General features: G+C 59.3%; 1 long non-coding RNA gene across 1 annotated transcript; it reads right to left on the reverse strand.

The window, feature by feature from the left end:
- Positions 1 to 377: 377 nt before the first annotated feature.
- On the reverse strand, positions 378 to 11,456 carry LOC123567164 (uncharacterized). The gene is made up of 3 exons (XR_006689961.2): positions 11,247 to 11,456; positions 5,182 to 5,259; positions 378 to 513 (listed from the first exon to the last, which is right to left on the reverse strand). It is a non-coding gene; the product is annotated as an uncharacterized lncRNA (long non-coding RNA).
- Positions 11,457 to 24,231: the final 12,775 nt, after the last annotated feature.

Consider the following 24,231-nt stretch of genomic DNA (forward strand, 5'->3'; position numbering starts at 1 on the left):
GGCTGCACTGTCATTACCAGTCAGTCACCAAGAGTTTCCAGGGAGGGAAGGCATCTCTTTATGGCAGCAAAGGTGCCAGGAAGGTGGGCTGGGGTCTTCCAGCAGCTGAGAGCCGCCCTGGGGAAGGGCGGGGCAGGAGTGAGGGGGGTCCTTGGTCTCGGCATGGGGCAGGGACCCCCTATGTGGGAGCAAGGGGCACATCCCAGTCCTCTCCGTCCTCTGCCTTGTCAAGCAGGAAGCTTTCTTGGGGCCGTGGGTCCCTAATGCTTTTCTAAGCCCAGCTCAGGTTCTGGGGACCAAGGAGCCACAGGCTGGGATGGGCGAGCCTCTGTGGGAAGTTCCTGGTTTATTTCTGTGGTCGCTGTGCAGGTCGAGAGCGACGCTGCTTTGCCTGTTGTGGCCACCATGGTGGGTTCCTTTAGAAAGAGATTTATTTAAGGACATCAAAGAAACTGAGCGGCAGCTGCCTCCGAGAACCTGGCGCCGGGAGGTCTCGTCTTCCTGGGGTTGCACCTGTTCAAACAGAGACAGAGAAGAAACAGGAAGAACTGATCGTGCACAATAGATTACCCCAAGTTAAAGGTACGAGGATCTAGAGGAGCGTTCCGTGAGCCCCTCACGGCGTGTTCAGCTCTGTCCCGCATCACCGAGCCAGGCCAGGAACCGAAATCTGGATGTGGGCTGACGCTTAACCTGGACAGTTGTCCCCTTAGCGTAGAAGACAGCAGCGCACCCTCCACTTTGGCCAGACACCGTGGCCAGCTCGGAGCCCCAGCAGCTCCACTCACAAGGTGCTTGGGAAAATAAACTTAGGCGTCTCCATTCATAACTCAGCATCGTGATTGCGCGTCTGTGGGAGAAACCTTATTCCTGCAACGGCTGTGTGTGTGTGATGGGCCGGAGCCCGGAGGAGTCAGGAGCTCAGACTCAAGTGAAGCTCAAGAACAAGGAGGGTCACAGCCGCATCGACCGCCCCACCCCCAGGCGGTCATAATCCAGAGCGTGGGCCCAGGGCTGCCCCTGCCAATCGGTCCCCAGAGAAAATGCCCGGTGTGTGTGGCACTTCACCACCAGGGGGAGCCCGAGGCCACGTCCAACGTGGGTGTGCGGGAGGGCGGGGGAGGGTGTGAGCCAGCGTGTCTGTGTCCATGCGTGTGAGGGTGTGTGCAGGCGTCTCTTATTGTATATGTGTGGGTGTCTCTGTGAGCATGTGTGCATGTGAGGGTGTGTCCATGCGTGTGAGGGCGTGTGCAGGGGTGTATATGTATGAGTGTGAGGGTATATTTGTGTCTTACTGTATATGTGTGAGTGAGGGGGTGAGCCAGCACGTCTGTGTGTCCACGTGTGTGAAGGTGTGTGCAGGCATGTCTTACTGTGTATGTGTGGGTGTGAGGGTGTCTCTGTGAGCATGTGTCCACGCGTATGTCCATACGTGTGAGGGTGTGTGCAGGCGTTGCCTCCTGCACTAGTGTGGGTGAGAGTGTGCGTGGACTGCTAGTGTGGGTGTTCTTGTGTGTGGGTGTGTCTGTGTGTACTGCTAGTGTGTTCGTGCGTGCGGGTGTGTGTCTGCGTGTACTGCCAGTGTGGGTGTTCGTGTGTGCGAGCGTGTGTCTGCGTGTACCGCTAGTGTGGGTGTTCGTGTGTGCGAGCGTGTGTCTGCGTGTACCGCTAGTGTGGGTGTTCGTGTGTGCGAGCGTGTGTCTGCGTGTACCGCTAGTGTGGGTGTTCGTGTGTGCGAGCGTGTGTCTGCGTGTACCGCTAGTGTGGGTGTTCGTGTGTGCGAGCGTGTGTCTGCGTGTACCGCTAGTGTGGGGGTGTTCGTGCGTGCTGGTGTGTGTCTGCGTGTACCGCTAGTGTGGGGGTGTTCGTGCATGCGGGTGAGCGTGTGTCTGCGTGTACCGCTAGTGTGGGGGTGTTCGTGCGTGTGGGTGAGCGTGTGTCTGCGTGTACCGCTAGTGTGGGTGTTTGTGTGTGCTGGTGTGTGTCTGCGTGTACCGCTAGTGTGGGGGTGTTTGTGGGTGCGGGTGAGCGTGTGTCTGCATGTACCGCTAGTGTGGGTGTTTGTGTGTGCTGGTGTGTGTCTGTATGTACCGCTAGTGTGGGGGTGTTTGTGGGTGCGGGTGAGCGTGTGTCTGCGTGTACCACTAGTGTGGGGGTGTTCGTGCGTGCGGGTGAGCGTGTGTCTGTGTGTACCGCTAGTGTGGGTGTTTGTGTGTGCTGGTGTGTGTCTGCGTGTACCGCTAGTGTGGGGGTGTTCGTGGGTGCGGGTGAGCGTGTGTCTGCGTGTACCGCTAGTGTGGGTGTTTGTGTGTGCTGGTGTGTGTCTGCGTGTACCGCTAGTGTGGGGGTGTTTGTGGGTGCGGGTGAGCGTGTGTCTGCATGTACCGCTAGTGTGGGGGTGTTCGTGCATGCTGGTGTGTGTCTGCGTGTACTGCTAGTGTGGGGGTGTTTGTGGGTGCGGGTGAGCGTGTGTCTGCGTGTACCGCTAGTGTGGGGGTGTTCGTGCGTGTGGGTGAGCGTGTGTCTGCATGTACCGCTAGTGTGGGTGTTTGTGTGTGCTGGTGTGTGTCTGCGTGTACCGCTAGTGTGGGGGTGTTCGTGTGTGCGGGTGAGCGTGTGTCTGCGTGTACCGCTAGTGTGGGTGTTTGTGTGTGCTGGTGTGTGTCTGCGTGTACCGCTAGTGTGGGTGTTTGTGTGTGCGGGTGAGCATGTGTCTGCGTGTACTGCCATGGATTGGGAGCCGTGGATGCCACGCAAGCCCAGAAGCCCCAGCTCTCCGAGGAGCTGGTCTGTGACGGCGGCATCTCAGGCGGCTTGGCTGTAGTGGGGATCCCCCAGCAGGCTCCAGGACCGGGGTCTTCTCTTTGGCTCCAGGTGACCCCAGCAGACTGGCCCTGCACCTGGCCCTGTGTTGACACCTCCAGAGGGTTTGTGAGCAGAGATGGGGGCACCTGTGAAGTCAAGGGTGGTCTGTGTGTGGCAGCGCAGCGGGACCTTGGGCCCATGGGCAGCCTGTGGCTCTGAGGATGGCTGTGAGTACTTGGCAATGACACTGTCAGTTAAGCCTGTGCCCGGCAGGGCTGAGATCTCCCAGTGTGTGGCCTGGACCCCTCACCACCCCGAGTGTGGACTCTGATGTGGTCTGGCTCTGTGTCCCCACCCAAATCTCGTCTTGAGTTGTAATCTGAATGGAATCCCCATGTGTTGGTTGGCAGAGGGACCTCGTGGGAGGTGATTCGATCATGGGGGCGGCTCCCCCACACTGCTCTCATGACAGTGAATGAGTCTCATGCGATCTGACAGTCTCATAAGGGCTTTTCCCCCTTTTGCTCTGTGCTCATTGTTTCTCCTGTCACCCTGTGAAGAGGTGCCTTCCGTCATGATTGTAAGTTTCCTGGGGCTCTCCCAGCCAGGTGAAACTGTGAGTCAATCAAACCTCTTTTCTTTATAAATTACCCAGTCGAGTATTTCTTCATAGCAGTGTGAGAGCGGACTCGTAAAGACCCACTTCGCAGATGCACCCAGACTCAGACCCTGAGGTGGGGCTAGGTGGCCGCAGGCTGCTCAGGGATCTCAAGTGAGTGTAGTGGGCTAGGCCACCCACGGTTCTGCTGCCCATTCCATCCCCCACCTGGGTGTAGGTCTTGGTGTGTGGGGTGGGATTGAGAAAGGGGCAGTGCCCTGGGCTGGCCTGCTAGGGGTGGCCCAGCCAGGAGGCTCCCAGCAGGGTCGTCTCTGGGGAGCTAGGTCATGGCGGGTGGGGACGTGAGGGTCGGGGGAAGGGCCCAGCTCCCTGACAGCTCCTGGGGCTCTGTGGCAGGGAGAGCAGGTCTGCTGGGGGCAGCTCATGCCTCTGGGACACAGCCTTGCCCTGACCTATGGGCTCAGCCGAGGGCCGGGTGGGGCTCCCACAGAGCAGTGGGCCTTGGGCCTCAGCTCTTCCCAGGTGGAAGCCCCTCGAGCAGATGAGAGGGGCTGCAAGCTCCTATGCACTGGCTCCCCACGTCCCTGCTCCTCCTCTTCCTGGTCACCCCTGCCAGACCCCTCCTCTGGTGCTTGACCTCGCCCTGCTCCCCACCTCCCGGCCTGTGAGCAGCCTTGGCCCAGAGCTGCCCTTCCTGATCATGGTCGGGACCCCAGGCGTCTGCCCCTCTGTTGGCCTTTGCCAGCGGCTGCTCAACCTGCGAGGAGTGCAGGGAGCCGCTGGCCCCGCTCCTTGGATCTGATCGTGGGCAGGGGAAGCAAACCGCCCCCGAGAAGGGCTGCCCCACAGACACTGTACGCCGCCCCACAGACACTGCACACTGCCCCCGAGAAGGGCTGCCCCACAGACACTGCACACCGCCCCACAGACACTGCACACTGCCCCACAGACACTGCACACCACCCCCGAGAAGGGCTGCCCCACAGACACTGCAGAAGTGCCTGGGCCCCAGGACAGACCCTCTGTTGGGTGCAAGGGACGAGGATGGCTGTCCCCACATGTCTCCTGGAGAACCTTCGGTGGGAATCCTTTTAAGGGAAAATATTCAAAACTACTAAGCTCTCCAAGCTGTGGAGGGCAATTCTCCGACTCCCCGCCCAGTGCTGCCACCGTCCTGTAGCCGGGGTGGATGGGGTGCCCTGGCTGCCACAGTCCTGTAGCTGGGGTGGATGGGGTGCCCTGGCTGCCACAATCCTGTAGCTGGGGTGGATGGGGTGCCCTGGCTGCCTCCCCTAGCCCCTGACAAGCCGGTCATCTGGCCTTGGCAGGTGACCCCTCCTCAGCAGTGTGGGAAGCCTGCATTCTTGACACCGCCAAGGTGAATTTGCACCTAGAGGTCCCTCAGGACTTCGTCAATGAGCGTGCTCCTGCCTCAGGACTCTGCATATGCTCCTCCCTGCGATGCCCCGACTCCAATGTCCTGGTTCTCCTCCTCTCCTCCCTCAGCTCTGTGCTCCAACGCCACCTTATCAGAGACCCCCCAAGCTGTGGATGGGGGCTGTGACCTTAGAGCCCCAAGTGGGCAGCATGCCCTTATCAGCAGGCCCCTAGCTTCCCCAGCCTCTGACCCCTCTGATACCAAAGGCGTCAGGCGTCAGGCAGGAGACACAGACAGCAGGAGCCAGGACAGAGTGGGGAGGGGAAGGGGAGGCTGGTGGGGGCTGCGTCTCGTCTGCTCGCTCCTGGCCCAGGCTTACCAGTGGTGGCCTGACTGTGACAGGCTGGATCTGGCAGCTGGAGGGGTTGAGCATCCTCTCTGGGGAGGCGGAGAGGCCCTGTGGGAAAGGGTGAGTGGAATGTGAGGTGCCGTGGTCATCTCCCTCCCTCTTGGGCAGACAAAGCATGCACTGGCCACGCAGGCTCCAGAGCAAGCTCTTGGATGCCAGGATGGGGCTGGCAGCACCAAGGTGGGCACAAGCACGAGGGGCTGATCGCCTCTGAGAGTCCAGGGAAGGACTCCTTGTCTCCCAGGCAGGTTTGTGTCATGGGGATGCTCCCCACATGACACTCACTGCCGGCATCGTGTGAAAGGGAGGGGGCACCTGCACTTTGCTTTGTCAGTCTTTTGTCTTATTCCTGTCCTTAAGGCATCCTGACCTGCTCATTTGTTCACCCTCCTCTCAGCCAGCCCACTTGCCTGCCTGGAGGGTTTGAGGTATTCTCTTGGCTCAGAGGGAGAGCTCCTTCCGGCTAGTCTTAGATTACGGAAGCTGACAGGACCCCAGAATGATCCAGCCCAGTCCCCTCATTCAGCAGATGGGGAAACAGGTAGGAGGAAAAGCATCTGCCCCTGGTCCCTCACAGCCTTTTCCTAACATCATGGTTATCACCACCACCATCATCATCACCATGATCATCACCATCATCCCCATCACCACCACCACCATCAGCACCATCACCACCATCATCACCACCACTATCTCTGTCACCATAACCATTATCACCACCACCATCATCCCCATCACCACCACCATCTCCATCACCATCACCATCATCACCACCACCATCATCATCTCCATCACCATCACCATCATCACCACCACCATCATCACCACCATCACCAACACCATCATCATCACCATCACCATCAGCACCGTCATCCCCATCATCACCACCACTATCTCCATCACCATCACCATCATCACTATCATCATCGCCATCATCCCCATCACTACCACTGTCTCTATCACCATCATCACCATCATCCCCATCACCACCACCACCATCATCCCCATCATCACCACCACTGTGACCATCACCATCACCATCACCACTATCATCATCATCATTGCTATCATCACTGCCACCACCATCACTGCTATTACCATCATCTCTATCACCAACACTATCATCACTATCACAATCACTATCATAACCATCACCATCATCATCACCATCATTATTTTCACTATCATCATCACCACCATCTTCACCATCACCGTCACCGCATCATTACCAACACCATTTTCACTATCATCATCATCATCGTCATCACCATCTTCACCATCATCACCACCATCACCATTTTCACCATCATCATCATCACTGTCTTCATCACCATCACTGCCATCATCACAACCATCATCATCATTATCTTAGCACCCACCCTCACCATGGGAAAGTGCTGTGGCCCCTTTTCTGTCCCTGTGGGCTCTGGCCCTTTGCCTTTTGAATAGCAGAAGGTCAGAACAGAGCCTGGGGATTAATTCCAGGAAAAAAAAAAAACCCTCCTCTTTACACTTTAGTTTCTGGTTCTCTCTGAAACCACCTGCCTGTGCCTTTAGAGCAGACCTCCCATTCTTCACCTTCCTGAGGTATATTTGAACTCCATGAGACACCCTCCTACAATTTCAGTTCACCTGCTGGATGATGGCTCTGTGGGCTGGGGGCTTTCTCACTCAGCAGTCACTGCCATTTACTGTTCCTTGGTGACAGATGGGGGCTTGCGCCCCTCCTCTCTGCATCCTCCACCATCACCCTCCAAGGGCATGAGGGATCTTGGACTTGGGCCTGGCCCCATCTTGGGTGGGACTTGGTGGGTGCTCTGCTCTAAGCCAGCTGCAGGTGCACCTACTCTGGCCAGTCACAGGCCAAGGGCTAAGGAGACAGTTCCCACCCTTGAAGGTTCATGGTCCAGTGGGGTCATGGCATTGGCCCAATGACCCCAAAGGTGGTGAAGTTGGGGAAGCTGGGACTGCCTCCAGAGCTCAAGGACCACAGCAGGTGCCCAGGGATTTGAGCGAGCCCTTGTGGTTTCAAACTCAGCAGCCTTCTCGTGTGGGGGACGTCACAGACCTGCTCAATGCCCCCAAGGGCCAGGCTAGGAGCCCGCTGGAGAGTGGTGAGAGGGTGACTGTATGCCCGGGAGAGGGTGAGCCCCACCCCCCGGAGCAGGTGAGTAACTGAAAGGCTGCCCTCAGGCAGGTGGGCGCTGGGCCTGAGTGTCTCCTGCTCCTCTTCAAGGAGCGTGTGGGCCCCCCAGAGCACAGGGTGAACTCAGGCCCCTGCTGTGCTCCGTGGATGCTCGGCCACAGAGCATGCTGTGCTGGCTGCAGCTCTGCACGGGCCCTGCCAGGCTGCATGGGAACCTCTTGATGCAGTGATTCCCAGGCCAAACCTTTTTTGTGTCTGCGACTCCATTTGTGTCTGCGACTCCACACAGACGGGCCACCACTCCTGTCGTCAGCAAACTCTCTGAGGGCAAGGAGCTGCCACCCGAGTGTCACCTCCATAGCCGTGCTTCTCCTACCACACCCAGAAGAGTGCATTTGCTGTGAGCAGGGGCTGGCCGCTCATGCTCTTAGGCAGGACAGCTGTGGACTGGTCCCTGTGTCCCCAACACATGCCCTGGACATGAGGTTTGGCTCATCTCAAGGTCAGACCTGGGTCACAGGGCCTGGCTGTCCGACACGAGGCTGAATGCCAGCTCCTACTTGCCCCTCCACCTTGACCTGCCCAGTGGGGCCCCTGGGCAGGGAGACCCCGGCCCTAGGCTGACTCTGACAGCACCCCCAACGTTGGGGCTGCTGGGCAGGGAGACCCCGGCCCCAGGCTGACTCTGACAGCACCCCCAACGTTGGGGCTGCTGGGCAGGGAGACCCCGGCCCCAGGCTGACTCTGACAGCACCCCCAACGTTGGGGCTGCTGGGCAGGGAGACCCCGGCCCTAGGCTGACTCTGACAGCACCCTCAACGTTGGGGCTGCTGGGCAGGGAGACCCCGGCCCCAGGCTGACTCTGACAGCTCCCTGCAATGTGCCCGTGTCATGCGGATTTGGCCTCAGGTCAGCTCTCATCAGGGACGCTCTGTCTTCAGAGAACGCAGCCCACACAGTGGCTGATCCCAAGGGTCTCAGAGACTCTCTAGATAGTACTGAATGAGGGGGCCGGTGGCCCAGGGTCTGTGGGGAGACTCCCTGACCCCAAGAGACTCCCAGTGTGTGGTGGTGTCTGCCCAGCCAGCCTCCCCTACTGCCCAGGTATAGAGCTGGGCTCCAGCCCGGCCAGCAGGAGTGCTCTAGGGCCCCAGAGGCCACTGGGCCTTGTGCCTGCCAGGCTCAGACCCTGTGGTTCAGCCAGGAGGAGCAGCCACCTGGGAGCCTTGGGCCGAGGAATAGGTGGGACAGGCCAGGATGGCAGGTGGACCTGAAATTCCATGGCAAACACTACAGGAAGGGATACATCAGGGGTAATTACATGGTCCTTCTTCCTCCTACCCCATCAATACATTTTTTTTTCTTTTAAAAAAAGAAATGTAGTTTCTCTGAAAATTTATCCATGGTGATTTTTAAAAGTTGGCAGAGGCGTCGTCCTGGCTGCGGATCAGGGCTTCTGGAACAAGCAGGCCCATGAGTCTCTGAGGCTTCCCCGGCAGATTCCCTCCCAAGCTGGAGGTGGGGGGCGGGGGGGACGCAGTGCCCTTTGTGATGGCCGGGGAGATGGGGGGGCCTGAGATGCCCTCATGCTCCTTCCCTGTCTTCTGTCCCACTCCCTCCTGTCCTGGCTTGGTCACCTGCCTGCTGGGTGACTTCAGGGAGTCCCCACCCCTCCCCAGACCTCAGTTTCCCCATCTGTTCAGTGAGAGCCGGGTTAGTGCAGAGGCCACCAACCCAGGACAGGCCCACATGTCCCAGAGGTGACTGGCCAGGAGTGTCGGATGGTGGGGATGGCGGCAGTGGGGGCTCCGCTGGGGGGGCAGGTCCCCCCAGGAAAGTGCAGCCACCCAGAGCAGCGGACCCTCATCCTGGCCCCATGTGGCTGGTCTTTCAACCTTCCAAGGGGAGCCAGATCCAGGTCTTTAGGCTCAGTCTCCTGATTTTAAAGTTGGCAACTAATTAAAATAATTTTAAAACCCTGTGCACACTACACAAAGCATTTGAGAGGATGGGATTTGGCAGGCCGTTATTTTAACTAACGCCTTCCATTAGTGTGGTACGTTTGTTATGATTAAAGAATCGCTTTTGACACATTTTCATTTTAAAAGCCCATGGAGCCAGCTGCCCCCTCCTCCCTCTGGGGTTGGACCAAGAGCTGGGCCTTTGCTGCTGGTTGAATGAGTCCCTGGGCCGGGGAGATCCCCATGATGCAGCTGCCCCGAGTTGCTTGCCCCTTCGCCCCTTTGGCCCATTGGCCTTCGGGCACAGCCCCATCATGGCCTCCCCCAGCACAGCCTCCCCCAGCACGGCCTCCCCCCCACACGGCCTCCCCCAGCACGGCCTCCCCCCCACACGGCCTCCCCCAGCACGGCCTCCCCCCCCACACGGCCTCCCCAACACGGCCTCCCCCAGCACGGCCTCCCCCAGCACGGCCTCCCCCAGCATGGCCTCCCCCAGCACGGCCTCCCCCAGCACGGCCTCCCCCAGCACGGCCTCCCCAGCACGGCCTCCCGGGTGGCCTTAGCCTGATGGCGGCAGCAGGAAGGAGAGGGACAGAGCTTCTGCTGAGAGCAGGAGCTGCCACCACGCCCGGGGATCCGGGGCACCTAGGGGCCATGGCATCCGCCTCTTGCATGATGGGACAGCCAGCCTCCGGGGCCATGCCACAAACAGCCAGGGGACAGTGCTGAGTAGGGGTGGGAGGCTTCCAGGACCCCGGCCTTGCCTTCAGCCTGTGGGGCATGGGGGCTGCTGAGTGGGGCCCTACCTGAGTGAGTGAGGGGTTTCTGGGCACAGGCTGGGCACACAACCTGACAGGGCCAGTCCTTGAGTGACGACCCTGGCCACCGTCCCTGGGATGAATGACGGGGACGCTCAGCACCCCCCTGCCTGTGATGTGGTGTGGCCAGAGGGCCTTCGGCTCCCTAGCCTTGTTCCTGCCTTCAGTTAGCTCAGAACTGGGAAGAGAGCGGCCAGACAACAGCTTTGCAGCAGGGCCCCGACTCAACACCGCCTGTGTTCCCACACCACCGCGAATGTGTTCCTGGACCGAACCACGATGGAAGTGTGTTTGGTTCCAGGAGGCGTCCAGGGAGCTGGTCACAGAGCTGCTCCCTGACCCAGGGGCCCTGGCGGAGCCCAGTGGTGTGGGGGCACTTTCCAGCCACCTCTCCCTGCCACAAGGTCAGTCGCTGGCAGATGCATGAGGAGCCTGTCCGACCATGTCGTGGCCCTGCCTGGGGTGCCCTGGCCCTGCAGGAGGAGGAGGGAGTCGAGGGCCAGCATCTGCTTCTGAAGGCAGGGGAACCCCTGGAGCAGGGCCGCCCCATCAGAGGGGGTGGGTGGGGTTGGACCTGCGGGTGGGGGAAGAACAGGCCCCAGCAGGAGAGAGGGCTCCGTGTGCATCTGCTGGCCTGGGGGCAGCACCCACTGGACATTTCATGACGGGTTGCTGGTGTGATGGGGTGCGGGCGTGTCATCCAGCTGTCACCTGGCAGGACCCTTCCTGACCCTGCCCCGTGGGGCAAACCCCCCGGAGCTGAGGGCCTCAGGCCAACCATGTACCTGGAGTCCAGTATGCTCAGGACATGCAGGGACCCAGCCAGACCAGCTGGTGGCCCTAAGGCAGGGCGCGGGGTGGGCGACAAGGCAGCAAGCTCACGCAGAGCCGAGGTGGGGAGAAAGCATCCTGGGCTTCTCAAAGTGGGTTCCTCCCAGCACTGCTGTCCAGAGCTGATCCCAGACAGAGGTGAGGGGTGGCGCTAACCAGCCTGGGGCTGGCAAGGTGCATGGCATAGGCAAAGCTCGTCTGAGCTGAGAGCCTGTGTCCTGTGCCAGCACTTCGGGAGTCCTATCACTGCCCCGGACCATGGCCAACACTACACATTACCTTTTGGAAAGGCAGCTCCATCCGTCTGTTCAGCACCCCGGAGCCTGTGGGGTGACCCGTGGGTGACTTCATTCCATCCAAGGTGGTTCTGCTCTTCACCTTGTGTTTACAGCCTTGCTGGCTGTGATGGACAGCTTGATTTTGTCCTAAAAAACCCATCCCTTCTACCCCTCCACCCCTTCACCCTCCACCCTTCACTCCTCACCTCTCCACCCCTCTACCCTCATCCCTTTACTCCTCCACCCTCCACCCCTCCACCCTCCACCATCCACCCATCCACCCCTCCACCCTCCACCCCTCCATCCTCCACCCCTCCACCCTCCACCCCTCCACCATCCACCCATCCACCCCTCCATCCTCCATCCCTTCATCCTTCCATCCTTCACCCCTCCACCCTCCATCCCTCCACCCCTCCACCCTCCCATCCTCCACCCATCCACTCTCCACCCCTCCACCCCTCCATCTTCCACCCATCCATCATCCACCCCTCCATCCTCCACTGCTCCACCCCTCCACCCTCCATCCCTTCACCCCTCCATCTCACCACCTTCCATCTCTCCATTCTCCACCACTTCACCCCTCTAACCTCCATCCCTCCATCCTCCACCTCTCCATCCCTCCATCCTCCACCCCTCCATCCTCCACCTCTTCATCCTCCACCCCTCCACCCTCCATCCCTTCACCCCTCCATCCCACCACCCTCCACTCCTCCAGGCTCTACCCCTCCATCCCTCCATCCTCCATCCCATCACCCTCCCATCCTCCACCCCTCCATTCTCCATCCCGTCACCCTCCCATCCTCCACCCCTCCAGCCGCCACCCCTCCACCCCCACCCCTCCACCCCTCCACCCCTCCATCTTCCACCCCTGCACCCCTCCACCCCTCTATCCTCCATCCCTCCACCCCTTCACCCTTCCATCCTCCATCCCTTCACCCTCCATCCCTCCATCCTCCACCCCTCCATCCTCCACCCCCCTCCACCCCTCCACCCTCCACCCCTCCACCCTCCACCCCTCCACCCTCCACCTCTCCACACCTCCACCCCTCTCCACACCTCCATGTTCCACCCCTCCACCCTCCACCCCTCTGCCCCTCCACCCTCCACCCCTCTATCCCTCCACCCTCCATTCCTCCATCCCTCCACCCCTCCATCCTCCATGTCTCCATCCCTCCACACTTCCATCCTCTACCCCTCCATTCCTCCACCCTTCCATCCTCTACCCCTCCGTTCCTCCATCCTTCTGCTGATTACTCCCAGAACTCAACACGTTCTCTAGGAATAGAGGAAGGTCCTCTCTAGGAAGAGAGGACCCTCTTGTGGGTCCTCTCACCTGCCCTGATGGTGAGGAAGGTCAGGTCCAGGTGGGGGTCTGGGCGAGGTGTGCCAGAGGGGCAGGGCAGAACCCTTAGCTCCTCCTGCTGCCCCAGGGCCTGAGTTGGGGCAGGAAGGCAGGGAAGAGGTCCATGGTGCCCAAACAAAGCTGTCGCCCGTAAGCCTCTCTGTTCACCCTCCCTGACGCCCTTTAGCCCTCCTGCCCTCCGCCCCTCCTAGGGGGGATACAGCCTCTGTTCACACTAGTGTGCCAGCATGCCTGTCTGTCTAGGGCCCTTTGATGCCACCAACACCTGACAAAGGCAGGCTGGCTGCAGCCGTGCCCCCATTTTAAAGATGAGGAAACTGAGGCTGAGATGGGTGAAGTAACCACAACCTGACCCAGAAAGGGCCAGGCCCACCTCCGGCAGTGGCCCTGCTGCTGCTGGTGAAGATGTCCTGGAAAGGTACAGCTGGAGACGCTTGGCCTCGCAGATGGAATTTCCCATGTCAGGGAGCAAGTGTTTTCTGACCTTTTCAGGGACCCTGTAAATGGCCTCTGGGCCCCCAGGCCAGCTCAGGCCAGCAGGCTACAGTCTGACTCAGCTTTCTGTGAGGGTCAGGCTGTCCCGACTCTGCCACACCTCAGCCCATCCCCCACTTAACCAGGCACCTCCTCCCTGCCAGGCGCTGAGGCTCCACCCTCCCACTGCAGCCTGCGATGAGACCACCCTGGCCCCAGAGCAGGGGTGTCCGGGAGCCTCTGGGGTGGCTCTGCCCAGGCTGTAAAGCCTCCCATGGCAGTCCCTCCTCTAGCCCGGCTCAGATCTCCACCCCACGCCTTGCACCTGTCCATTCCTGGTTTTAAATAGCCATGACGAGCTACCCAGCTCCTCCCTGCTCTACTGGGGCCAGCACAGACTTCCCAAAAATGCCGCCTCTTCCCACGGCCCATGGGCAGGCCACCCAGTCCTGGGTGCAGCAGGAAAATGGCCAGAGGACGCTCAGCGTAGCTGGAGAGCCGGGATGCTTGGGTCCAGGCCACCCTGGCCTCTCGCTTGCCGCGACCTTGGAGAGGACAGAAAGGCAGGGCTTGGGGCAGCGGCTCTCATGGCAGTGGAGTGGCCTGTCTGTGAAGCCTGGGCAGTAGCCGCTCCCGAGTCCCTGGTGCCATGGTCCCCCAAAAGGCCATGGTGGTTAAGCCCTTTGCACATGGGCAGGTGGCAGGTGCGGCCGCAGAGCCCTGCGTTAGTGCCTGTGGGGGTCTCCTGCCCAGCTCCAGGTCGGGGTGAGGGTGGAGGGTGCCTGGAGCTGAGCATGGAGCCCGGCTGAGGCCTGTCTCGGACGCATCCTCTGTGGCCCTCCCTGCGCCTGGGCAGAGTGAGCCGAGGCTGCTCTCCAGCGGCTGCACCTCAGTGCTCTGGCTCCGTGGCTATTTTTAACCTGAGTATGGTAAATGCATTTCTACAGGAAAACCACTCTCCTCGATCAATCCCTGCAGCTGCTCGGCATGGATGGCAGGGCTCGCACGCGGCCCGTCTGCTTCTGCTCCTGGCCAGGCCGCTGAGGGCTGTAACCGAAGCCCGTCAGCTGACCGGGAGGGATAAATCTGGCTCCTCTGACAGCTGCGTCTCGCTGGTCTTCTCTGGGGACAGACACCCCTCCCCACCCACCCTCTGCTGCTCCTTAATATAACTCTGAAGTCATGCCTAGTGCCCAGAGGATGGCTTGGGAAGAGAGCTTGGGCCTGGGTTCCCCGGTGACTGGGGACACAGGGTGGTGGTGGCTGCAGCAGGAGCGTTAAGCCCCTGGCTTTGTCCCCAGGGAGAGAGGCTTGTCTTGGGGCAGCGTCCTGGCACCACGGAGCTGGGGGTTAACTCAGAGCCATGATCCCCCTCAGGTCGCCTGCAAAGTACCCTGGGGCTGAAGTCACGGGGGATTTTGGGGGAGCTGACTTTCGTCAGATCTTCAAAGGGATCCTTGAACTAAGAGGTAAAGAGGCCCCAGTCCGAGGTGCCCGTCTGCCGGCTGCCTGCGACGCTGCAGGGAAGGTCCTGGTACCTGCTCAGAGGGTCTCCCCTGCTCCTGGTCTGCAGGCCCCGCCTGGAGCACTCTCTGCCCCCGCTTCCTTCCCATTGTCCTCCGCACATCACCCTCAGCTGCACTTTGCACTCGCGCTGGTTTATCGGCTTGCCGTTTGCTTCTCCCCGGAGGAGTTCCGCCAGGGCAGAGACCCGCTTGTTCATGGATGTCACTCCGGTGCCCGGAACAATGCTGTGTACAGAGTAGCAGCTTAGCAAATATGTGCAGAATGTTCCAGAAGAAGGTGCAGGGCGGCGTATCAGTCAGGACAGGCCGGGCTACACTTCAGCAACAAATACACCCACCCCATGTCCACGTGGCCTCAGACAACAAAGGTTGATTTCTTTGCTCACTTTGAGCGTCCCGGAGCCATGGTGGCCGCCATGGACAGGACAGGATGTGGCCTACCACGTGTCTGTTTGTGTGTCCTGCCTGCGTGTCTGCTTTCATGTCCTGCCCGCGTGTCCTGCCCGCGTGTCCTGCCCGCGTGTCTGCTTGCGTGCCCTGCCCGCGTGTCCTGCCCGCGTGTCCTGCCCGCGTGTCTGCTTGCGTGTCCTGCCCGCGTGTCTTGCCCGCGTGTCTTGCTTGCGTGTCCTGCCCGTGTGTCTGCTTGCGTGTCCTGCCCGCGTGTCCTGCCCGCGTGTCCTGCCCGTGTGTCTGCTTGCGTGTCCTGCCCGTGTGTCCTGCCCATGTGTCTCCCGCGTGTCCTGCCCGAGGTCTTCTGCACAACACGAGGCTCTTGACATTTCTCTTGTCAGACCAGGTCCACAGACAAGGAGGGAAGTAGGACCCTCAGGGTAGGAAGGACGGGAGCTGGGATTCAGGGCAAGGGCCCCTCGGCCAGAGGAGGCTCTGGTGAGCGTGGGGGTGGTGGCACTCGGGGCTGCCGGGAAGCTCCTGCCCTGCTTGGCATGGTGTGGCGGGCACGGCCCACAGAGGGAGAGGGCTCATGGAGGAAGGAGAGGGCTTTCTCCTGGGGCAGGGATGGCCTTGCGTCACCCCTCATTCCTTGGAACTAGATCAGAGCTGGCAAAGGAGCCCTGGCCCCCAGCCCCAGCCCCATCCCCGTGTGGCCCTCCCTGAGGCTCCCTGGAGGAGGCTGAGCTGGCACAGGTACACAATCCATGCCTTCCTGCGTGTGCCTGTGACCTTTGACACGACTTGCGAGGCAGTTTCATTTGGTGTCTTTATTTTCCAGCCAGGTCTTGGAGGCTCAGTTGCTGTCAACAGGGAGGCAGATACATTGTGACCTTCTACTGAGAAAGATGTTAACTTTTGCAGTACCCCGTGGGTGATGATACATGGGACAGGGAAAGGGACGTGTCTGTTGTGGGTGCGTGAGGCTGCAGGGACGCCACCTCTCCAGGCTTGAGGACCCTCTGCCAGGCGTTGGAGCTGGGAGGTGATAGCCACCACGTCTAGCCCCTACTCTGAGGTCAGGAAGCTGAGGCCAGGGGAGGGAAGGGTGCCCGGGACCCGCCGGGGAGAGGAGGCAGGGCTGGGTTCCCACCATCCACCTGCCTGCGAAGGGTCGGCCAGGCCTCAGCCACACTGAGTCAGCGGCTCAGACAGTCTCTGGTCCTTCCTGTGCCCTGGTGAGTAAAGCCTGTGCGCCCTAGTGTCCCTTGCCTCTTGGGGCTCCTGTGGAGGTGACGGCATCAAAGTACACGACACCATCGTCATCATGGGGAATCTGGGGGAGCTGAATCCATGCCCAGGGGACCTAGGAGCGGCTGGTGACAGCAAGGACCACTAGGGATGGGCCGTGAGCCTCTGGGGGTCAGAGGGAGACTCCCTTTTTACGCCATTTGGCGCTGTTAGATTTTAAAAAACACAGGTGGATATACTGTCTTTGAAGGAAATGAAAATAAAACCAGTAACAACAATGATGGTGTCAGTAGCCACGGTAACGCAGCTCTGGAGGTCAAGGCTGGCGGCCCCGGCTATTCCCAGCTTTGCTTTTGTCTAGCCCTGGCCCTGCTCTCTCTCCATTGTGGGGGCCGGTCAGTGCTGAGGAGACTGTGGACTGCTCGGTGTTGGGACCGCACAGGTGCTCCTGGTTCCTCCTGGCTGGAGGCCCCTTCCCTGGGAGAGGTGAGGGCAGAGTCCAGAGGGGCCACCTGTACTGGATGCCCCATGCCCTACCCAGGGCCCTGAACTCAGAGATGCTCAGGAGTGCACCAGGCAGGGCGGGTAGTCGCCGGACGCTGGGAGGCGAGTGGCGTTGGGTCAGTGCCCTCACTCCTCCTGACCCCAGACACCAGGTCCATGTGAAACCAAAGCTGGTTTTTGTTATTGTCACCAGGCTCACAGAAGAGTGGAAATTGCATTTTTGGAAGTTAGGATGTGGCTTCTGTCCAGGGCCTGGCTGAGCTTCAAGAGGGGAGAGGGACCCGGAGGCCCTGGAGCCAGGGAGCCTGCTGTGTTGACTGTGAACACTGAGCTGCCGAGGGCGACAGTTTAAATTCACCACTGAGACTCTTGGTGGCCCCGTGGAATGGCCTCTTGGTGGCCCCGTGGAATGGCCTCTTGGTGGCCCCGTGGAATGGCCTAGGGTTCACAGATGCCCAGGTCGAGACGTAGATTGTACAGAAACTTATGCAGATGGGGGTCCACCCCCGTCAGAGACCCCTGGCCCCGGCCCTGGTCTGAAGGTGACACGTTTATCCGAGGCTGTTCACCGGCTCTGCCCATCCTCCTGGAAACCTGCAGGGGGGCCTGGTTCACCCCAGGGGTGTGGGGGTGCTAGGGAAGGTGCTTCTGCCATGAGAGCCGTGGGGATGTGGTCACCTGGGCTGGGCAGGCTGGGCGTCAGTGCTGGACCTGGGCATCAACCTCGCTGCAACCTGTGACCTGGATGTCACCCACTCTGCATCTCAGAGGCTCTGAGGGGCCCTTTGTCCACGGTCGACCACACGGAGGTGGCAGTGCTGGGGCTTGACTTGGGCTTTGGGGTCCCCAGGGGAGACGTCTGTTTCCAGCCCATGGTCACGATTCCCTGGGTGCACTGGCGGCGCCAAGCCTTCCGGAAGGACCCACATTTACTGGGTCAGAGGTGCCTGGAGACAGGGAGGACCTTCCACATCATTTCAGCTCCATGCAGAACGTGCGTCAGGGGGAGGAAGTGAGGTGCTGAATCAGTGGAGCTGGGTGGAGAGGCGCAGAGCCCAGCATGCCCACAGAGCAGTGCTCCCTCAAGGCAGTCCCGGGTGTGGGGCCCACAGAGCCGAGGGCACAGGCTGAAGGGGCTGCCCTGCACCCACCTGTCCCCACCTTGCTGGGGCCCACACAGGCTCCTAGCACCTGGGGTCTCCTTCCTGGGGCACTGCCCCCTCCACAGAGGCAGGTGAGAATAAAGGCACAGCTTCTGGGTACTTATTACCTGGCAAACCCATGAGAGCTGAGGTTTCCTGGGCTGCAGCCACAGCCATTGGTTTTAGAGGTGCTGTGTGACTGTCGCACGTGGCGTGGAATTTTTGGTGGTCATTAATTGAGCCAATGATATAATTCCTGCTTAAACCGAGAGCTTCTCCAGGTCCCCAAGTTAAGAGTGAATCTGTAGACATTTATCTTACTGCTGCAAAGGAAAACACATCCCAGACGAGTTCAGCCAGGAGCCCGAGTCTGCTCCACTCTGGAGTCGGCCCCTCTGCTGACCGTCGGTGGAGACTCCAGGTGGTGACCACTCAGCGGGTTTGGGGCATCCATGGTGACCGCTTCCACCACAGGCTTGTCTGCAGCACAAATCTGCGGATGCATTAGTGCTGGGCGTGCAGCCTGGGGACACTCACAGCCACATCTGACGCCCACCTGGCAGGAGACTACGGGGTCCTGTTGTCCTCTAGCCTGAGACCCCTGAGCCCCGGCTACACCCAGCCCTGGGCAGGGTCCTGCATCGGACACTATAGATGCAAAGGCCACAGAGGCATGACCAACACACTGGCTGGCACGAGGGACAGGGAGTGGTGGGACCTGTGGGGAGCCAGGGAGCATCTGCCCATCTGGAGACATGGCCCTCGGTGTCCCCTGAGGGGTCCTGGGAGGTCAGAGACACTGACCCATGCAGGCCAGAGCAGTCCTGTCTAGAGCTGGCTCAGGCCATGGGCTTCTGATTTCAGGGCCCGTCAGATTGGAAGCTGCAGGGGGACCAGAGCCACTCACCCTGCACGGGGCCAGGCATGTAGCAGGCACCTAAAAATGCTTGTGAATGACCGAACCAAGGATGCAGGCGGAGGACTGGGGGAATGAATGAATGAGTGGGGGAGTGGGGGCAGCAGGGGAAGGTTCGTTGTGAGGGCTGTGGGACCAGCCCCTCTGGGTTCCAGCCCTGTCCCCCACATTCAGCTCTGAGAAGGTGCAAATGGGTTGACGCTGAGAGCCCGTCCTCCCCCGAGCAGCGCTCAGCCGGGGCCTCGCGGTGACTCAGCCGGGGCCTCGCGGTGACTCAGCAGGCGCTGAACAGGGGAGGGGTGGGTTTTGGGAAGTGGGGAGGGTGGGGCCTGTGCCTGTGTGTGGGGGTCGCAGGGTGGGGTCCTGGGAGAAGGACGAAGAGCAAGGCAGGGCCCCCGACCCCCGACCTTCCAGACCGATTCCTCAGAGAAGAGCTCTGATCTCAGGTGGTCGGGCTGTTATAGCCACACCTGTGCCACGGCCATCACAGGCCATCTTCTGTTCCGTGGCTGCCCTGGGTGACCTTCAGCCTGTGGGGCACAGGCCTCAGCCGCAGGGTCCTCACTGCCTTTCCTCCACTCATCCCTCACCGAGAGCCATGGGGGGGTTCCAAAACTAGCCAGGTCACCCCACATCCTGCAGAGCTCCCCACACAGCCTCCCCATGTCCCCCCAACAGCCTCTCCCATCCCCCCATAGCCTCCCCCATGCCCCCCTCACAGCTTCCCCCATTCCCCCGCATAGCCTCCCCCATACCCCCAGGAAGAACAGCAGGTCCTCCCCAGGCTCCCTGGGCCCCCAGCCAGTGAGATCTTCTTGGGACCACAGGACGTGGGTGTCCTATGGGGCCGCCCCAGCACAGCACACAAAAGCCAGCCAAGGCAGCTGTCAGCTCAGCTGTCAGGGGAAGAGGACATTACGGTCCAGGGACAGGCAGGCCTGTGGGCTGACCCCGGACCCCAGCGCCTACTCAGGAAGGAGAGTTACCCCTCCCAGTTCAGATCCTGCAGCTGTGCTTGGGGACCCACGGACGCCAAGGCAGGTGGCCAGGGCACCCCACCCCAGGAGGTGTCCCAGGTGTCCCCAAGCCTTCATTTCAGTGCTCGGCCCCTGAACGCTCCCATCACAGGGTTTACCAGCCCAGGCAGCAGCCATGGGTTTCCCACATCCAGGGCTGGGCCCCACAAGGGCTCTTGGCAAGCGTTCATTCCCCAAGAAGCCACCAGAAGCGCATGTCCTCTGCCTCCATGAGGGGACCCAGGTGTCATCTTTGTTCCTGGCGGTGCTGGTAAAGATCAGGGCTCCCTAGTAAGGCCCTCAGCCGGGCACCATAGCACTTTGGAGGAGGCAGGGTCCCAGCCACATGGCCCTTCTGAGACCACATGGTTCTGTCTGAAGATTCTGAGTCCCTCTGAGGACCCCAAGATCCCACGATTCAGGTCACACCTGTACATTCTCCAGTTCCCCCACCACGGGGTAGCCCCCTGAGCATGGGAAAGAGGATGGGGTGGGGGGCGCCAGCCCAGGGTCCTCTCTTAAGGACTGGCTGCACCCCTGCCCCAGGAACAGGATTCTGGGGCCTTGAGGCCCGCGGTTCACGCCGAGAGCCTCTTGGGGACCTCGGGGCAGGCGTGTGGGGCCTCCTGGGCTGGTGCTGCTCTGGCTCTGTCCTGAGGCTGAGCTGGTCGAGTGCTCGCTGAGCTGCAAGCGGGCAGGAAGGGCCGGGACTCGGACCCACCCACCTGTCTCAGTAGCTCAAGTGCTTCTGGGATCAAGGGTCCTGAGACAGCTGCCCTGGCTGATGCCCGGTGGGAATGCCTGTGACGGGGCTGGTAGGAGGCTTTCTAATCCTCTGAGGGTGGCGGCTGAGTCACCCAGCAGGAGCGGGCCCTGCCCTGCCCTCCACAGCCGCTGTGCCATTGGGTGTGCGTGGGTCTTGGTACGTGGACACCCCTGCCTCTCGTCCTGAAGCTGAGAGGGTCAGATTCTCCCCACAGCCCCTCCTGTGCCAGAACTCGGACGCAGACCTGGGCGGCTCTTGGGATCCGTGGCTCTGGATGTCTGGCCCAGAGGAGCGGAGCCAGCTGAGAAATTATTCTTGGTGCTGGGGTGGCGTTGAGTCTCTAGGGGTCCAAAACCCTAACCACACTGACTTGGGTGGGGCTTAGCCTGCCGGGGTCCTCAGCGCCAGGCCCCATTTCTGCTAAGGTCCAGAGCCCTCTGTCGCTGGCCACCCTAAGCCCTGGTGGATGCGGTGGAGAGGACGGACTTTCTGGGGCCGTCAACTGTGACTGAGGGCTCGGAATCTCCAAGCACCCCTACCCCTCCATTATCTGTGGGTCTTGGAGGAAGTGGAGGCAGAGGACAGGGGTCCTCAGCTCCGCTTTGCCGATGGGGTCCCCAGAGGTCAGGGACTTGCCTGAAACCCCTTTGAGTGTTGGGGTCTGGAGTCCAAACCCCGGGCTCTTCCCCTCAGTGACTCCACAGAGCCCCCCCAGGAGCCTCACCTCCGATTGGGGGGGGGCTATTCCTGGTATAGAGTGGATTGGGAGCAGGACTCCCCAAGAACCCTGGGCCCTTTAGCTTGTAGACACCAGCCTTGGCCTCTCTGGAGCCATGTTTGGAGGCTCATGCGCACTGGGTGGGGTCTCTTTGGAGGCTGAGGCAAAAGCTCCCCAGCAATTCTGCTGACTCTTGCAGGCCGCCCTCTGCCTCCCCCAGGCCTCGCCCCACTGGCCACGCACAGGCAGCTGGGTCTGGGTGTGATGGCCAAGTGCATGTGCCCATCGGGGATGTCTGGGGAATGAGGCGAACAGACCCCCAACCCCAGCAGCCCCTCAGTCCAGGGGCAGAACAGGGACTTTCTTTGGCCAGTGGGGACTGGTGATGGGCCTCAGAGCCATTCCTGCTTTGTTCCTGTCATATTCTAGTTATTTTATTACAACTCTGGCTTTCTGGATCCCAAACCATGTACACGTGAGGATCTCAATACTGAAGATAACATAAAAACTGCACCAGGCACAGGGTCTCACACCTGGAATCCTAGCACTTTGGGAGGCTGAGGCAGGAGGGGTGCTTGAGCCCAGGAGTTCGAGATCAGCCTGGGCAACATGGTGAAACTCTGTCTCTACAAAATATACAAAATATTAGCTGGGCGTGGTGCGCACGCCTGTAGTCCCAGCTGCTGGGGAGGCTGGGGTGGGAGGATCACCTGAGCCTGGGAGGTTGAGGCTGCAGTGAGCCAAGATTGCATTACTGCACTCCAGCCTGGATGACGGAGCGAGACCCTATATAAAAAATCAAAACGAAAAACTGTAACAACTGTAGCTGGATTTTCTAATTTTTAAAAAATTAATAGACTTTATGTTTTTGACCAGTTTTAGGTTTACAGAAAAATCGAGTGTACGGAAAGCCCCCTTGTGCCCTTGCCCCATAATTGGCGTCTCAAGTTGGTGCGGTACGTTTGTGACAATTGATGAGTTAATACTGATACACATGATTATTAACTAGAGGTCGTACTTCACTCTTAACCCTGCACATTCGGTGGGTTTGAACAACTCTGTAATGTCCTGTCTCCACCATTACTACTGCATCACCCAGAATATTTCCACAGCCCTAAACACTCTGTGTTCCTATTCAGCCCTTTCTTCCCTCCTCACAAACTCCCGGAAACCTCGGCTCGTTTCCATAGCTTTGCCTTTTCTAGAATGTGGTATGTTTGGAATCACACAGCATGGAGCCTTTTTGGATTGGCTCCTTCCAACTGGCAACAGCGTTTAAGATTTCTCTGTGACTTCTCGCGGCTTGATGGCTGGTTTCTTTTTAGCACTGAATATTATTCCGGTTTATCCAGTCACCACCCGAAGCACTTCCTGGTTGCTTCTAAGTGTTGGCAATGATGAATAAAGCTGCTGTATACATCCACGTGTGGGATTTTGTGTGGACGTAAGTTTTAAATTCCTTTGAGTAATACCAAGGAGCACGGTTGCTGGATCGTGTGGTAAGAGCACGTTTAGTTTTGTAAGAAACCGCCGGACCGTCTTCCAGCGGCTGCGCCATGTTGCATTCACAGCAGCCGTGGCTGAGGGTCCTGTTTCTCCACGTCCTCGCCAGCGTTCGGTGCCGCCCGCGTTCTGGGTTTTGGCCGTTCTAGTAGGTGTGTGGTGGCATCTCATGGTTGTTGGTAATTTGCATTTCCCTGGTGACGTAGGATGTGGAGCATCTTCTTATATGCTGGTTTGGCATCTGGAGATCTTAGGGGAGGTGTCTGTTCAGGTCTTTTGCCACCCCCACTTTTTTTTCTTTTTACAGAGTCTCGTTCTGTCACCCAGGCTGGAGGGCAGTGGCGCCATCTCGGCTCACTGCAATCTCTGCTTCCCGGGTTCAAGCCATTCTCCTGCTTCAGCCTCCCGAGTAGCTGGGATTGCAGGTGCGTGCCACCACGCCCAGCTAATTTTTTTGTATTTTTAATAGAGATGGGGTTTTACCATGTTGGTCAGGATGGTCTCGATCTCTTGACCTCATGATCTGCCTGCCTTAGCTTCCCAAAGTGCTGGGATTATAGGCGTGAGACACCACACCAGGCCTTTTGCCCATTTTTAATAGGGTTGTTAGTTTCCTTTTTTCCTTTTTTTTTGGAGACAAGAGTCTCCCTCTGTCGCCCAGGCTGGAGTGCAGTGACATGATCTCAGCTCACTGCAACCTCTGCCTCCCAGGTTCAAGGGATTCTCCCACCACAGCCTCCTGAGTAGCTGGGACTACGGGCATGTGCCACAACGCCCAGACCATTTTTGTATTTTTTGGTAGAGACAGGGTTTCACTGTGTTGGCCAGGCTGGTCTCAAACTCCTGACCACAAGTGATCCAACTTCTTTGACCTCCCAAAGTGCTGAGATTACAGGTGTGAGCCACCGCGCCCAGCTGGTTGTTTATTTTCTTATTGTTGAGTTTTAAGAGCTCTTTGCATATTCTGTGGCTGGCTTTTATTCTTTTCCTAGTGTCTTTTGCATAGTATAATTTGTCAATTTTAATGAAGTTCAAGCTATCAGTTCTTTCATAGATTTTTCTTTGCTGGTGTATCTGAAAAGTCACTCCCTGAACTCAAGTTCTCTAGCTGGAATTTTTAAATAAAAAAACGACCTCGAGCTTTACATAAAGTTTTAATTAGTTACCACAAAAAATGTTAACATATTCTTAGATCTAAAATAAGTCTAACAGGTAGACATTTTGCCACCCAGTAGGTCTGACTCCGGTTTGGTTCAGGCCAACCCTGCCATGAATCTCCATCTGCTCAGCATCTACCTTGAAAGTCCAAGCGAGCAAGAGAAACGGTGACTTCTGGGCTTTCCCTGGAGATTCCCAGGGCTATTGGCATGGCTGGGGGAGCCCCTGACTCCAGCTCGGGTGTGTGGCCTCGGTCTTA

The sequence above is a fragment of the Macaca fascicularis genome, chromosome 10 (assembly GCF_037993035.2).
Source record: "Macaca fascicularis isolate 582-1 chromosome 10, T2T-MFA8v1.1".
In the NCBI taxonomy this organism is placed as follows: Eukaryota; Metazoa; Chordata; class Mammalia; order Primates; family Cercopithecidae; genus Macaca; species Macaca fascicularis.